At 45.2% G+C, this 13,983-nt stretch overlaps 10 non-coding genes across 10 annotated transcripts; all 10 read left to right on the top strand.

Moving 5' to 3' along the window:
- The first annotated feature begins 790 nt into the window (after positions 1 to 790).
- LOC141239823 (U2 spliceosomal RNA) lies at positions 791 to 981 on the top strand. The gene has a single exon (XR_012305172.1). It is a non-coding gene; the product is annotated as a U2 spliceosomal RNA (small nuclear RNA).
- Positions 982 to 2,099: 1,118 nt separating this feature from the next.
- Positions 2,100 to 2,290, top strand: LOC141239627 (U2 spliceosomal RNA). The gene has a single exon (XR_012304982.1). It is a non-coding gene; the product is annotated as a U2 spliceosomal RNA (small nuclear RNA).
- Positions 2,291 to 3,408: 1,118 nt separating this feature from the next.
- LOC141239626 (U2 spliceosomal RNA) lies at positions 3,409 to 3,599 on the top strand. Its single transcript, XR_012304981.1, has one exon. It is a non-coding gene; the product is annotated as a U2 spliceosomal RNA (small nuclear RNA).
- Positions 3,600 to 4,714: 1,115 nt separating this feature from the next.
- On the top strand, positions 4,715 to 4,905 carry LOC141239625 (U2 spliceosomal RNA). Its single transcript, XR_012304980.1, has one exon. It is a non-coding gene; the product is annotated as a U2 spliceosomal RNA (small nuclear RNA).
- Positions 4,906 to 6,023: 1,118 nt separating this feature from the next.
- Positions 6,024 to 6,214, top strand: LOC141239624 (U2 spliceosomal RNA). The gene has a single exon (XR_012304979.1). It is a non-coding gene; the product is annotated as a U2 spliceosomal RNA (small nuclear RNA).
- Positions 6,215 to 7,329: 1,115 nt separating this feature from the next.
- LOC141239623 (U2 spliceosomal RNA) lies at positions 7,330 to 7,520 on the top strand. Its single transcript, XR_012304978.1, has one exon. It is a non-coding gene; the product is annotated as a U2 spliceosomal RNA (small nuclear RNA).
- A 1,115-nt stretch (positions 7,521 to 8,635) lies between these two features.
- On the top strand, positions 8,636 to 8,826 carry LOC141239622 (U2 spliceosomal RNA). Its single transcript, XR_012304977.1, has one exon. It is a non-coding gene; the product is annotated as a U2 spliceosomal RNA (small nuclear RNA).
- A 1,115-nt stretch (positions 8,827 to 9,941) lies between these two features.
- LOC141239621 (U2 spliceosomal RNA) lies at positions 9,942 to 10,132 on the top strand. Its single transcript, XR_012304976.1, has one exon. It is a non-coding gene; the product is annotated as a U2 spliceosomal RNA (small nuclear RNA).
- Positions 10,133 to 11,247: 1,115 nt separating this feature from the next.
- On the top strand, positions 11,248 to 11,438 carry LOC141239826 (U2 spliceosomal RNA). Its single transcript, XR_012305175.1, has one exon. It is a non-coding gene; the product is annotated as a U2 spliceosomal RNA (small nuclear RNA).
- Positions 11,439 to 12,553: 1,115 nt separating this feature from the next.
- Positions 12,554 to 12,744, top strand: LOC141239619 (U2 spliceosomal RNA). Its single transcript, XR_012304974.1, has one exon. It is a non-coding gene; the product is annotated as a U2 spliceosomal RNA (small nuclear RNA).
- Positions 12,745 to 13,983: the final 1,239 nt, after the last annotated feature.

The following is a 13,983-nucleotide window of genomic DNA, read 5'->3' as shown; positions in this document are numbered from 1 at the left end:
AATTGACCTTTCAGTATATTGTTGCACACACACCATCTATTTAGCAAATGCCCTTGTTATCAACAGCAGCCTTTTAAACTCACCTGAGCTAACAGGTATGTGCGCTGGTTACTCTGCTGCGCTTAAAATTTCTTTTTTGGTTTGCTACAATGCCTTTTCTGAAACGTTGTCTCCTTCTGCTGGAACACTGACTTCTTTCATTTAATGCCTGCAGACTATAAAAGAGAACCCAACCCAAAAAGTTTGGTTGATTAGTCTGTGGCATTCTGTTAAACTGTTGCTTATGGCGGTCTCTGTGAGCTTCTCAGCGACATTCAGCCAGCCAGGTATCCTGCCTGCAGTAGATGGAATGTGGCAATGGAACGCTGGCTGCGCGTGTCATAATAGGCTCTGAGCCTTTATATACCTGTGCACAGCAGCAGCCACCTTCAGTCTGCTGCTGGACAGCCAGCAGCAGCAGCAGCAGGAGAGGTATGTAATCAGGAGCCCTCCTGCTAAGGGTAGACAGCTGCTCGTTCCACCCCACCCCCCGCCTTAATTGGTTCTCCTCCCTTCCAACGGTGTTGAGGCGGGTGGGAACAGCAGGGGGTGAAGGTGCTGTGTTTAAAGAGGTGGAGTTATGCAGATCTAAAACGCGTGGATTGCAGCAGCAGCAAGCCGAAAAGTGCAGGCATGTAAGGGATCTAGAGGTTGACAACATGTCTTCTTAACGGGAGTCCAGGAGCTCATCTCCACAAATGGACTTTTCAGGATCCTTGGGTGGCTCCGTAGTTTGAAACCAATTCTGGTTATCGCTTCTCGGCCTTTTGGCTAAGATCAAGTGTAGTATCTGTTCTTATCAGTTTAATATCTGATACGTCCCCTATCTGGGGACCATATATTAAATGGATTTTTAGAACAGGGAGATGGAAAAAGAGCTTGCTCTGTCCACTCCATGCATTGACCTGGTATTGCAGTATCTCCAGGACCGGTGCACCCCTTCTTTAATGCAGTTTCTAAAATCAGAAAGAATTGAATTCAATGTTTTTTGTTCATTTTGCTTGTTTGTCGGATTTTGGGATGGACTCTTTGGCTTTGCTTTTCTTCTCCTCATTGGATTTTTCATGTTCAAAGTTGCAGAAGCCAGATTACAAGCTCATTTTGGTTCAACTTCAGCAACTGTGCATTGCATTGCCATGTAATGTGATGCAATGCTATCTTTCTAGCTCTCCCTTTTTACTTCCTTTTGGATAAACAGACATATTAGGCAAGCATTTTGGAGCTTTCACCTAAATAACTACAGGTGGTGAGATAAGCTGCACAATATAATTGACCTTTCAGTATATTGTTGCACACACACCATCTATTTAGCAAATGCCCTTGTTATGAACAGCAGCCTTTTAAACTCACCTGAGCTAACAGGTATGTGCGCTGGTTACTCTGCTGCGCTTAAAATTTCTTTTTTGGTTTGCTACAATGCCTTTTCTGAAACGTTGTCTCCTTCTGCTGGAACACTGACTTCTTTCATTTAATGCCTGCAGACTATAAAAGAGAACCCAACCCAAAAAGTTTGGTTGATTAGTCTGTGGCATTCTGTTAAACTGTTGCTTATGGCGGTCTCTGTGAGCTTCTCAGCGACATTCAGCCAGCCAGGTATCCTGCCTGCAGTAGATGGAATGTGGCAATGGAACGCTGGCTGCGCGTGTCATAATAGGCTCTGAGCCTTTATATACCTGTGCACAGCAGCAGCCACCTTCAGTCTGCTGCTGGACAGCCAGCAGCAGCAGCAGCAGCAGGAGAGGTATGTAATCAGGAGCCCTCCTGCTAAGGGTAGACAGCTGCTCGTTCCACCCCACCCCCCGCCTTAATTGGTTCTCCTCCCTTCCAACGGTGTTGAGGCGGGTGGGAACAGCAGGGGGTGAAGGTGCTGTGTTTAAAGAGGTGGAGTTATGCAGATCTAAAACGCGTGGATTGCAGCAGCAGCAAGCCGAAAAGTGCAGGCATGTAAGGGATCTAGAGGTTGACAACATGTCTTCTTAACGGGAGTCCAGGAGCTCATCTCCACAAATGGACTTTTCAGGATCCTTGGGTGGCTCCGTAGTTTGAAACCAATTCTGGTTATCGCTTCTCGGCCTTTTGGCTAAGATCAAGTGTAGTATCTGTTCTTATCAGTTTAATATCTGATACGTCCCCTATCTGGGGACCATATATTAAATGGATTTTTAGAACAGGGAGATGGAAAAAGAGCTTGCTCTGTCCACTCCACGCATTGACCTGGTATTGCAGTATCTCCAGGACCGGTGCACCCCTTCTTTAATGCAGTTTCTAAAATCAGAAAGAATTGAATTCAATGTTTTTTGTTCATTTTGCTTGTTTGTCGGATTTTGGGATGGACTCTTTGGCTTTGCTTTTCTTCTCCTCATTGGATTTTTCATGTTCAAAGTTGCAGAAGCCAGATTACAAGCTCATTTTGGTTCAACTTCAGCAACTGTGCATTGCATTGCCATGTAATGTGATGCAATGCTATCTTTCTAGCTCTCCCTTTTTACTTCCTTTTGGATAAACAGACATATTAGGCAAGCATTTTGGAGCTTTCACCTAAATAACTACAGGTGGTGAGATAAGCTGCACAATATAATTGACCTTTCAGTATATTGTTGCACACACACCATCTATTTAGCAAATGCCCTTGTTATCAACAGCAGCCTTTTAAACTCACCTGAGCTAACAGGTATGTGCGCTGGTTACTCTGCTGCGCTTAAAATTTCTTTTTTGGTTTGCTACAATGCCTTTTCTGAAACGTTGTCTCCTTCTGCTGGAACACTGACTTCTTTCATTTAATGCCTGCAGACTATAAAAGAGAACCCAACCCAAAAAGTTTGGTTGATTAGTCTGTGGCATTCTGTTAAACTGTTGCTTATGGCGGTCTCTGTGAGCTTCTCAGCGACATTCAGCCAGCCAGGTATCCTGCCTGCAGTAGATGGAATGTGGCAATGGAACGCTGGCTGCGCGTGTCATAATAGGCTCTGAGCCTTTATATACCTGTGCACAGCAGCAGCCACCTTCAGTCTGCTGCTGGACAGCCAGCAGCAGCAGCAGCAGCAGGAGAGGTATGTAATCAGGAGCCCTCCTGCTAAGGGTAGACAGCTGCTCGTTCCACCCCACCCCCCGCCTTAATTGGTTCTCCTCCCTTCCAACGGTGTTGAGGCGGGTGGGAACAGCAGGGGGTGAAGGTGCTGTGTTTAAAGAGGTGGAGTTATGCAGATCTAAAACGCGTGGATTGCAGCAGCAGCAAGCCGAAAAGTGCAGGCATGTAAGGGATCTAGAGGTTGACAACATGTCTTCTTAACGGGAGTCCAGGAGCTCATCTCCACAAATGGACTTTTCAGGATCCTTGGGTGGCTCCGTAGTTTGAAACCAATTCTGGTTATCGCTTCTCGGCCTTTTGGCTAAGATCAAGTGTAGTATCTGTTCTTATCAGTTTAATATCTGATACGTCCCCTATCTGGGGACCATATATTAAATGGATTTTTAGAACAGGGAGATGGAAAAAGAGCTTGCTCTGTCCACTCCACGCATTGACCTGGTATTGCAGTATCTCCAGGACCGGTGCACCCCTTCTTTAATGCAGTTTCTAAAATCAGAAAGAATTGAATTCAATGTTTTTTGTTCATTTTGCTTGTTTGTCGGATTTTGGGATGGACTCTTTGGCTTTGCTTTTCTTCTCCTCATTGGATTTTTCATGTTCAAAGTTGCAGAAGCCAGATTACAAGCTCATTTTGGTTCAACTTCAGCAACTGTGCATTGCATTGCCATGTAATGTGATGCAATGCTATCTTTCTAGCTCTCCCTTTTTACTTCCTTTTGGATAAACAGACATATTAGGCAAGCATTTTGGAGCTTTCACCTAAATAACTACAGGTGGTGAGATAAGCTGCACAATATAATTGACCTTTCAGTATATTGTTGCACACACACCATCTATTTAGCAAATGCCCTTGTTATGAACAGCAGCCTTTTAAACTCACCTGAGCTAACAGGTATGTGCGCTGGTTACTCTGCTGCGCTTAAAATTTCTTTTTTGGTTTGCTACAATGCCTTTTCTGAAACGTTGTCTCCTTCTGCTGGAACACTGACTTCTTTCATTTAATGCCTGCAGACTATAAAAGAGAACCCAACCCAAAAAGTTTGGTTGATTAGTCTGTGGCATTCTGTTAAACTGTTGCTTATGGCGGTCTCTGTGAGCTTCTCAGCGACATTCAGCCAGCCAGGTATCCTGCCTGCAGTAGATGGAATGTGGCAATGGAACGCTGGCTGCGCGTGTCATAATAGGCTCTGAGCCTTTATATACCTGTGCACAGCAGCAGCCACCTTCAGTCTGCTGCTGGACAGCCAGCAGCAGCAGCAGCAGGAGAGGTATGTAATCAGGAGCCCTCCTGCTAAGGGTAGACAGCTGCTCGTTCCACCCCACCCCCCGCCTTAATTGGTTCTCCTCCCTTCCAACGGTGTTGAGGCGGGTGGGAACAGCAGGGGGTGAAGGTGCTGTGTTTAAAGAGGTGGAGTTATGCAGATCTAAAACGCGTGGATTGCAGCAGCAGCAAGCCGAAAAGTGCAGGCATGTAAGGGATCTAGAGGTTGACAACATGTCTTCTTAACGGGAGTCCAGGAGCTCATCTCCACAAATGGACTTTTCAGGATCCTTGGGTGGCTCCGTAGTTTGAAACCAATTCTGGTTATCGCTTCTCGGCCTTTTGGCTAAGATCAAGTGTAGTATCTGTTCTTATCAGTTTAATATCTGATACGTCCCCTATCTGGGGACCATATATTAAATGGATTTTTAGAACAGGGAGATGGAAAAAGAGCTTGCTCTGTCCACTCCACGCATTGACCTGGTATTGCAGTATCTCCAGGACCGGTGCACCCCTTCTTTAATGCAGTTTCTAAAATCAGAAAGAATTGAATTCAATGTTTTTTGTTCATTTTGCTTGTTTGTCGGATTTTGGGATGGACTCTTTGGCTTTGCTTTTCTTCTCCTCATTGGATTTTTCATGTTCAAAGTTGCAGAAGCCAGATTACAAGCTCATTTTGGTTCAACTTCAGCAACTGTGCATTGCATTGCCATGTAATGTGATGCAATGCTATCTTTCTAGCTCTCCCTTTTTACTTCCTTTTGGATAAGCAGACATATTAGGCAAGCATTTTGGAGCTTTCACCTAAATAACTACAGGTGGTGAGATAAGCTGCACAATATAATTGACCTTTCAGTATATTGTTGCACACACACCATCTATTTAGCAAATGCCCTTGTTATCAACAGCAGCCTTTTAAACTCACCTGAGCTAACAGGTATGTGCGCTGGTTACTCTGCTGCGCTTAAAATTTCTTTTTTGGTTTGCTACAATGCCTTTTCTGAAACGTTGTCTCCTTCTGCTGGAACACTGACTTCTTTCATTTAATGCCTGCAGACTATAAAAGAGAACCCAACCCAAAAAGTTTGGTTGATTAGTCTGTGGCATTCTGTTAAACTGTTGCTTATGGCGGTCTCTGTGAGCTTCTCAGCGACATTCAGCCAGCCAGGTATCCTGCCTGCAGTAGATGGAATGTGGCAATGGAACGCTGGCTGCGCGTGTCATAATAGGCTCTGAGCCTTTATATACCTGTGCACAGCAGCAGCCACCTTCAGTCTGCTGCTGGACAGCCAGCAGCAGCAGCAGCAGCAGGAGAGGTATGTAATCAGGAGCCCTCCTGCTAAGGGTAGACAGCTGCTCGTTCCACCCCACCCCCCGCCTTAATTGGTTCTCCTCCCTTCCAACGGTGTTGAGGCGGGTGGGAACAGCAGGGGGTGAAGGTGCTGTGTTTAAAGAGGTGGAGTTATGCAGATCTAAAACGCGTGGATTGCAGCAGCAGCAAGCCGAAAAGTGCAGGCATGTAAGGGATCTAGAGGTTGACAACATGTCTTCTTAACGGGAGTCCAGGAGCTCATCTCCACAAATGGACTTTTCAGGATCCTTGGGTGGCTCCGTAGTTTGAAACCAATTCTGGTTATCGCTTCTCGGCCTTTTGGCTAAGATCAAGTGTAGTATCTGTTCTTATCAGTTTAATATCTGATACGTCCCCTATCTGGGGACCATATATTAAATGGATTTTTAGAACAGGGAGATGGAAAAAGAGCTTGCTCTGTCCACTCCACGCATTGACCTGGTATTGCAGTATCTCCAGGACCGGTGCACCCCTTCTTTAATGCAGTTTCTAAAATCAGAAAGAATTGAATTCAATGTTTTTTGTTCATTTTGCTTGTTTGTCGGATTTTGGGATGGACTCTTTGGCTTTGCTTTTCTTCTCCTCATTGGATTTTTCATGTTCAAAGTTGCAGAAGCCAGATTACAAGCTCATTTTGGTTCAACTTCAGCAACTGTGCATTGCATTGCCATGTAATGTGATGCAATGCTATCTTTCTAGCTCTCCCTTTTTACTTCCTTTTGGATAAACAGACATATTAGGCAAGCATTTTGGAGCTTTCACCTAAATAACTACAGGTGGTGAGATAAGCTGCACAATATAATTGACCTTTCAGTATATTGTTGCACACACACCATCTATTTAGCAAATGCCCTTGTTATCAACAGCAGCCTTTTAAACTCACCTGAGCTAACAGGTATGTGCGCTGGTTACTCTGCTGCGCTTAAAATTTCTTTTTTGGTTTGCTACAATGCCTTTTCTGAAACGTTGTCTCCTTCTGCTGGAACACTGACTTCTTTCATTTAATGCCTGCAGACTATAAAAGAGAACCCAACCCAAAAAGTTTGGTTGATTAGTCTGTGGCATTCTGTTAAACTGTTGCTTATGGCGGTCTCTGTGAGCTTCTCAGCGACATTCAGCCAGCCAGGTATCCTGCCTGCAGTAGATGGAATGTGGCAATGGAACGCTGGCTGCGCGTGTCATAATAGGCTCTGAGCCTTTATATACCTGTGCACAGCAGCAGCCACCTTCAGTCTGCTGCTGGACAGCCAGCAGCAGCAGCAGCAGGAGAGGTATGTAATCAGGAGCCCTCCTGCTAAGGGTAGACAGCTGCTCGTTCCACCCCACCCCCCGCCTTAATTGGTTCTCCTCCCTTCCAACGGTGTTGAGGCGGGTGGGAACAGCAGGGGGTGAAGGTGCTGTGTTTAAAGAGGTGGAGTTATGCAGATCTAAAACGCGTGGATTGCAGCAGCAGCAAGCCGAAAAGTGCAGGCATGTAAGGGATCTAGAGGTTGACAACATGTCTTCTTAACGGGAGTCCAGGAGCTCATCTCCACAAATGGACTTTTCAGGATCCTTGGGTGGCTCCGTAGTTTGAAACCAATTCTGGTTATCGCTTCTCGGCCTTTTGGCTAAGATCAAGTGTAGTATCTGTTCTTATCAGTTTAATATCTGATACGTCCCCTATCTGGGGACCATATATTAAATGGATTTTTAGAACAGGGAGATGGAAAAAGAGCTTGCTCTGTCCACTCCACGCATTGACCTGGTATTGCAGTATCTCCAGGACCGGTGCACCCCTTCTTTAATGCAGTTTCTAAAATCAGAAAGAATTGAATTCAATGTTTTTTGTTCATTTTGCTTGTTTGTCGGATTTTGGGATGGACTCTTTGGCTTTGCTTTTCTTCTCCTCATTGGATTTTTCATGTTCAAAGTTGCAGAAGCCAGATTACAAGCTCATTTTGGTTCAACTTCAGCAACTGTGCATTGCATTGCCATGTAATGTGATGCAATGCTATCTTTCTAGCTCTCCCTTTTTACTTCCTTTTGGATAAACAGACATATTAGGCAAGCATTTTGGAGCTTTCACCTAAATAACTACAGGTGGTGAGATAAGCTGCACAATATAATTGACCTTTCAGTATATTGTTGCACACACACCATCTATTTAGCAAATGCCCTTGTTATCAACAGCAGCCTTTTAAACTCACCTGAGCTAACAGGTATGTGCGCTGGTTACTCTGCTGCGCTTAAAATTTCTTTTTTGGTTTGCTACAATGCCTTTTCTGAAACGTTGTCTCCTTCTGCTGGAACACTGACTTCTTTCATTTAATGCCTGCAGACTATAAAAGAGAACCCAACCCAAAAAGTTTGGTTGATTAGTCTGTGGCATTCTGTTAAACTGTTGCTTATGGCGGTCTCTGTGAGCTTCTCAGCGACATTCAGCCAGCCAGGTATCCTGCCTGCAGTAGATGGAATGTGGCAATGGAACGCTGGCTGCGCGTGTCATAATAGGCTCTGAGCCTTTATATACCTGTGCACAGCAGCAGCCACCTTCAGTCTGCTGCTGGACAGCCAGCAGCAGCAGCAGCAGGAGAGGTATGTAATCAGGAGCCCTCCTGCTAAGGGTAGACAGCTGCTCGTTCCACCCCACCCCCCACCTTAATTGGTTCTCCTCCCTTCCAACGGTGTTGAGGCGGGTGGGAACAGCAGGGGGTGAAGGTGCTGTGTTTAAAGAGGTGGAGTTATGCAGATCTAAAACGCGTGGATTGCAGCAGCAGCAAGCCGAAAAGTGCAGGCATGTAAGGGATCTAGAGGTTGACAACATGTCTTCTTAACGGGAGTCCAGGAGCTCATCTCCACAAATGGACTTTTCAGGATCCTTGGGTGGCTCCGTAGTTTGAAACCAATTCTGGTTATCGCTTCTCGGCCTTTTGGCTAAGATCAAGTGTAGTATCTGTTCTTATCAGTTTAATATCTGATACGTCCCCTATCTGGGGACCATATATTAAATGGATTTTTAGAACAGGGAGATGGAAAAAGAGCTTGCTCTGTCCACTCCACGCATTGACCTGGTATTGCAGTATCTCCAGGACCGGTGCACCCCTTCTTTAATGCAGTTTCTAAAATCAGAAAGAATTGAATTCAATGTTTTTTGTTCATTTTGCTTGTTTGTCGGATTTTGGGATGGACTCTTTGGCTTTGCTTTTCTTCTCCTCATTGGATTTTTCATGTTCAAAGTTGCAGAAGCCAGATTACAAGCTCATTTTGGTTCAACTTCAGCAACTGTGCATTGCATTGCCATGTAATGTGATGCAATGCTATCTTTCTAGCTCTCCCTTTTTACTTCCTTTTGGATAAACAGACATATTAGGCAAGCATTTTGGAGCTTTCACCTAAATAACTACAGGTGGTGAGATAAGCTGCACAATATAATTGACCTTTCAGTATATTGTTGCACACACACCATCTATTTAGCAAATGCCCTTGTTATCAACAGCAGCCTTTTAAACTCACCTGAGCTAACAGGTATGTGCGCTGGTTACTCTGCTGCGCTTAAAATTTCTTTTTTGGTTTGCTACAATGCCTTTTCTGAAACGTTGTCTCCTTCTGCTGGAACACTGACTTCTTTCATTTAATGCCTGCAGACTATAAAAGAGAACCCAACCCAAAAAGTTTGGTTGATTAGTCTGTGGCATTCTGTTAAACTGTTGCTTATGGCGGTCTCTGTGAGCTTCTCAGCGACATTCAGCCAGCCAGGTATCCTGCCTGCAGTAGATGGAATGTGGCAATGGAACGCTGGCTGCGCGTGTCATAATAGGCTCTGAGCCTTTATATACCTGTGCACAGCAGCAGCCACCTTCAGTCTGCTGCTGGACAGCCAGCAGCAGCAGCAGCAGGAGAGGTATGTAATCAGGAGCCCTCCTGCTAAGGGTAGACAGCTGCTCGTTCCACCCCACCCCCCACCTTAATTGGTTCTCCTCCCTTCCAACGGTGTTGAGGCGGGTGGGAACAGCAGGGGGTGAAGGTGCTGTGTTTAAAGAGGTGGAGTTATGCAGATCTAAAACGCGTGGATTGCAGCAGCAGCAAGCCGAAAAGTGCAGGCATGTAAGGGATCTAGAGGTTGACAACATGTCTTCTTAACGGGAGTCCAGGAGCTCATCTCCACAAATGGACTTTTCAGGATCCTTGGGTGGCTCCGTAGTTTGAAACCAATTCTGGTTATCGCTTCTCGGCCTTTTGGCTAAGATCAAGTGTAGTATCTGTTCTTATCAGTTTAATATCTGATACGTCCCCTATCTGGGGACCATATATTAAATGGATTTTTAGAACAGGGAGATGGAAAAAGAGCTTGCTCTGTCCACTCCACGCATTGACCTGGTATTGCAGTATCTCCAGGACCGGTGCACCCCTTCTTTAATGCAGTTTCTAAAATCAGAAAGAATTGAATTCAATGTTTTTTGTTCATTTTGCTTGTTTGTCGGATTTTGGGATGGACTCTTTGGCTTTGCTTTTCTTCTCCTCATTGGATTTTTCATGTTCAAAGTTGCAGAAGCCAGATTACAAGCTCATTTTGGTTCAACTTCAGCAACTGTGCATTGCATTGCCATGTAATGTGATGCAATGCTATCTTTCTAGCTCTCCCTTTTTACTTCCTTTTGGATAAACAGACATATTAGGCAAGCATTTTGGAGCTTTCACCTAAATAACTACAGGTGGTGAGATAAGCTGCACAATATAATTGACCTTTCAGTATATTGTTGCACACACACCATCTATTTAGCAAATGCCCTTGTTATCAACAGCAGCCTTTTAAACTCACCTGAGCTAACAGGTATGTGCGCTGGTTACTCTGCTGCGCTTAAAATTTCTTTTTTGGTTTGCTACAATGCCTTTTCTGAAACGTTGTCTCCTTCTGCTGGAACACTGACTTCTTTCATTTAATGCCTGCAGACTATAAAAGAGAACCCAACCCAAAAAGTTTGGTTGATTAGTCTGTGGCATTCTGTTAAACTGTTGCTTATGGCGGTCTCTGTGAGCTTCTCAGCGACATTCAGCCAGCCAGGTATCCTGCCTGCAGTAGATGGAATGTGGCAATGGAACGCTGGCTGCGCGTGTCATAATAGGCTCTGAGCCTTTATATACCTGTGCACAGCAGCAGCCACCTTCAGTCTGCTGCTGGACAGCCAGCAGCAGCAGCAGCAGGAGAGGTATGTAATCAGGAGCCCTCCTGCTAAGGGTAGACAGCTGCTCGTTCCACCCCACCCCCCGCCTTAATTGGTTCTCCTCCCTTCCAACGGTGTTGAGGCAGGTGGGAACAGCAGGGGGTGAAGGTGCTGTGTTTAAAGAGGTGGAGTTATGCAGATCTAAAACGCGTGGATTGCAGCAGCAGCAAGCCGAAAAGTGCAGGCATGTAAGGGATCTAGAGGTTGACAACATGTCTTCTTAACGGGAGTCCAGGAGCTCATCTCCACAAATGGACTTTTCAGGATCCTTGGGTGGCTCCGTAGTTTGAAACCAATTCTGGTTATTGCTTCTCGGCCTTTTGGCTAAGATCAAGTGTAGTATCTGTTCTTATCAGTTTAATATCTGATACGTCCCCTATCTGGGGACCATATATTAAATGGATTTTTAGAACAGGGAGATGGAAAAAGAGCTTGCTCTGTCCACTCCACGCATTGACCTGGTATTGCAGTATCTCCAGGACCGGTGCACCCCTTCTTTAATGCAGTTTCTAAAATCAGAAAGAATTGAATTCAATGTTTTTTGTTCATTTTGCTTGTTTGTCGGATTTTGGGATGGACTCTTTGGCTTTGCTTTTCTTCTCCTCATTGGATTTTTCATGTTCAAAGTTGCAGAAGCCAGATTACAAGCTCATTTTGGTTCAACTTCAGCAACTGTGCATTGCATTGCCATGTAATGTGATGCAATGCTATCTTTCTAGCTCTCCCTTTTTACTTCCTTTTGGATAAACAGACATATTAGGCAAGCATTTTGGAGCTTTCATCTAAATAACTACAGGTGGTGAGATAAGCTGCACAATATAATTGACCTTTCAGTATATTGTTGCACACACACCATCTATTTAGCAAATGCCCTTGTTATCAACAGCAGCCTTTTAAACTCACCTGAGCTAACAGGTATGTGCGCTGGTTACTCTGCTGCGCTTAAAATTTCTTTTTTGGTTTGCTACAATGCCTTTTCTGAAACGTTGTCTCCTTCTGCTGGAACACTGACTTCTTTCATTTAATGCCTGCAGACTATAAAAGAGAACCCAACCCAAAAAGTTTGGTTGATTAGTCTGTGGCATTCTGTTAAACTGTTGCTTATGGCGGTCTCTGTGAGCTTCTCAGCGACATTCAACCAGCCAGGTATCCTGCCTGCAGTAGATGGAATGTGGCAATGGAACGCTGGCTGCGCGTGTCATAATAGGCTCTGAGCCTTTATATACCTGTGCACAGCAGCAGCCACCTTCAGTCTGCTGCTGGACAGCCAGCAGCAGCAGCAGCAGGAGAGGTATGTAATCAGGAGCCCTCCTGCTAAGGGTAGACAGCTGCTCGTTCCACCCCACCCCCCGCCTTAATTGGTTCTCCTCCCTTCCAACGGTGTTGAGGCGGGTGGGAACAGCAGGGGGTGAAGGTGCTGTGTTTAAAGAGGTGGAGTTATGCAGATCTAAAACGCGTGGATTGCAGCAGCAGCAAGCCGAAAAGTGCAGGCATGTAAGGGATCTAGAGGTTGACAACATGTCTTCTTAACGGGAGTCCAGGAGCTCATCTCCACAAATGGACTTTTCAGGATCCTTGGGTGGCTCCGTAGTTTGAAACCAATTCTGGTTATCGCTTCTCGGCCTTTTGGCTAAGATCAAGTGTAGTATCTGTTCTTATCAGTTTAATATCTGATACGTCCCCTATCTGGGGACCATATATTAAATGGATTTTTAGAACAGGGAGATGGAAAAAGAGCTTGCTCTGTCCACTCCACGCATTGACCTGGTATTGCAGTATCTCCAGGACCGGTGCACCCCTTCTTTAATGCAGTTTCTAAAATCAGAAAGAATTGAATTCAATGTTTTTTGTTCATTTTGCTTGTTTGTCGGATTTTGGGATGGACTCTTTGGCTTTGCTTTTCTTCTCCTCATTGGATTTTTCATGTTCAAAGTTGCAGAAGCCAGATTACAAGCTCATTTTGGTTCAACTTCAGCAACTGTGCATTGCATTGCCATGTAATGTGATGCAATGCTATCTTTCTAGCTCTCCCTTTTTACTTCCTTTTGGATAAACAGACATATTAGGCAAGCATTTTGGAGCTTTCACCTAAATAACTACAGGTGGTGAGATAAGCTGCACAATATAATTGACCTTTCAGTATATTGTTGCACACACACCATCTATTTAGCAAATGCCCTTGTTATCAACAGCAGCCTTTTAAACTCACCTGAGCTAACAGGTATGTGCGCTGGTTACTCTGCTGCGCTTAAAATTTCTTTTTTGGTTTGCTACAATGCCTTTTCTGAAACGTTGTCTCCTTCTGCTGGAACACTGACTTCTTTCATTTAATGCCTGCAGACTATAAAAGAGAACCCAACCCAAAAAGTTTGGTTGATTAGTCTGTGGCATTCTGTTAAACTGTTGCTTATGGCGGTCTCTGTGAGCTTCTCAGCGACATTCAGCCAGCGAGGTATCCTGCCTGCAGTAGATGGAATGTGGCAATGGAACGCTGGCTGCGCGTGTCATAATAGGCTCTGAGCCTTTATATACCTGTGCACAGCAGCAGCCACCTTCAGTCTGCTGCTGGACAGCCAGCAGCAGCAGCAGCAGGAGAGGTATGTAATCAGGAGCCCTCCTGCTAAGGGTAGACAGCTGCTCGTTCCACCCCACCCCCCACCTTAATTGGTTCTCCTCCCTTCCAACGGTGTTGAGGCGGGTGGGAACAGCAGGGGGTGAAGGTGCTGTGTTTAAAGAGGTGGAGTTATGCAGATCTAAAACGCGTGGATTGCAGCAGCAGCAAGCCGAAAAGTGCAGGCATGTAAGGGATCTAGAGGTTGACAACATGTCTTCTTAACGGGAGTCCAGGAGCTCATCTCCACAAATGGACTTTTCAGGATCCTTGGGTGGCTCCGTAGTTTGAAACCAATTCTGGTTATCGCTTCTCGGCCTTTTGGCACGATCTATCAGGTTTACCTGTGTGGTCTTGCCTGTGAGGTGCTCTTGGTACCCTTTCTCTCGGCCTGGGGGGATCGTTCCTCTTCGGAGGGACTTAACCCCC

This window comes from Phyllobates terribilis, unplaced genomic scaffold (assembly GCF_046119375.1).
Source record: "Phyllobates terribilis strain yellow unplaced genomic scaffold, ASM4611937v1 Scaffold_779__1_contigs__length_684578, whole genome shotgun sequence".
In the NCBI taxonomy this organism is placed as follows: domain Eukaryota; kingdom Metazoa; phylum Chordata; class Amphibia; order Anura; family Dendrobatidae; genus Phyllobates; species Phyllobates terribilis.
The sequence above is the reverse complement of the archived record's forward strand: the minus strand, read 5'-3'. Positions and strand labels throughout refer to the sequence as shown.